This window comes from Pundamilia nyererei, unplaced genomic scaffold (assembly GCF_000239375.1).
Source record: "Pundamilia nyererei isolate P.nyererei 1_Seehausen unplaced genomic scaffold, PunNye1.0 scaffold00022, whole genome shotgun sequence".
NCBI lineage: Eukaryota > Metazoa > Chordata > Actinopteri > Cichliformes > Cichlidae > Pundamilia > Pundamilia nyererei.
Genome location: NW_005187423.1, coordinates 3,118,622 through 3,119,828, shown reverse-complemented (window position 1 = coordinate 3,119,828; position 1,207 = coordinate 3,118,622).

Sequence of the window (1,207 nt, the reverse complement as noted above, 5' to 3'; positions counted from 1 at the left end):
GGGTGGGTTTTAGATGAGCTTCACCAACTGCTCCGAATGACTATTTGCAGGCACAGACATGCGTTACTTGTACTCTGGGCAAAAAAAGAAAACATCCTCGCGTGTCTTTTATAAAAGCTGCATATGTATAAGTACAACATGAAATGACATGAACTGACGAGCTTAGTGTAAAATTGCTTTCTATAAACACCATATTCTCCCATATATTATTACGCTTAAAAAAATAAACCCTCCTCTATGATAACAATAGTAATGCTATAGATTTTTTTGTAGATTTTTTCTTGTATTACTAAGTAGGTAAGCTCTATTGGAAATATACATCAGCGCGTTTCATCCCTTCCCTTTATAGTTTTGACTTCAGCTTTCTGCTTCAGTGTGTGACGCAATGAAAAGAGTTTGTTAAACCATACCTGTGACAGTGTGCTGTGTGAACGTGTGGAGCTGAAACTACTCTCATTGCGCTTTTAATAAATGTTGAAATTAATTTTGAATAAAAAAGTGAATGAAAGGAAAACGATACAGTGCATGGGAATCGAACACTCCGTTCAAATTGCATGAAACTGGCGCTGACAAAGTACAATGTTCTCAACTCGCTCATTCCTACGTCTGTGTGTAGATCCTCTCTGTACACTGATAGCAAATGAGTGATACGTTCTTTATACTGTAAATTGCTGTTTATGACTATGTACCCACAAACTGAACACAACATAAATGAGTCAACACAGCCTTCCTCTTGTTAGTGCTTTTGGAATAGTAAAGCAAAAAGCACTGCAGGCTCTATGAGACGCATGCCTCGTGCTCACAGTCTGAGTGCGTAGACATTTATTTCTTTGCTAGGTTTTCAACGGACCGTGAACACAAACTGCATCTTGAGCCACCCAATTCTGAATCCTTAATGAACTCCTGAATAATCAACTGTCTCCACTGAAATGCCTCAAACTCCATTTTTCGTAAGGCAGCATAAAAGTCTCAGGGTTTTAACAGTCCGCTCCGGCAGAGTTCCTGTTCCTGTGGAGCCAGTGAAGGCGTTTTTAGAGCAGCAGAGGAAATGTCTTAGTGGAACTCATCAATCAGCTGTCTGCAGGGCTCTCTGAAATGTGAACACGGCTTGGATGCCAGGCCTGGTGTTCAGGAACAAGTAGCTTATAGGTAAGGAGAGGAAAAGCTTGGTATGGTGATGTGGTTTAAAAGCAGTCTGATGGGGTCC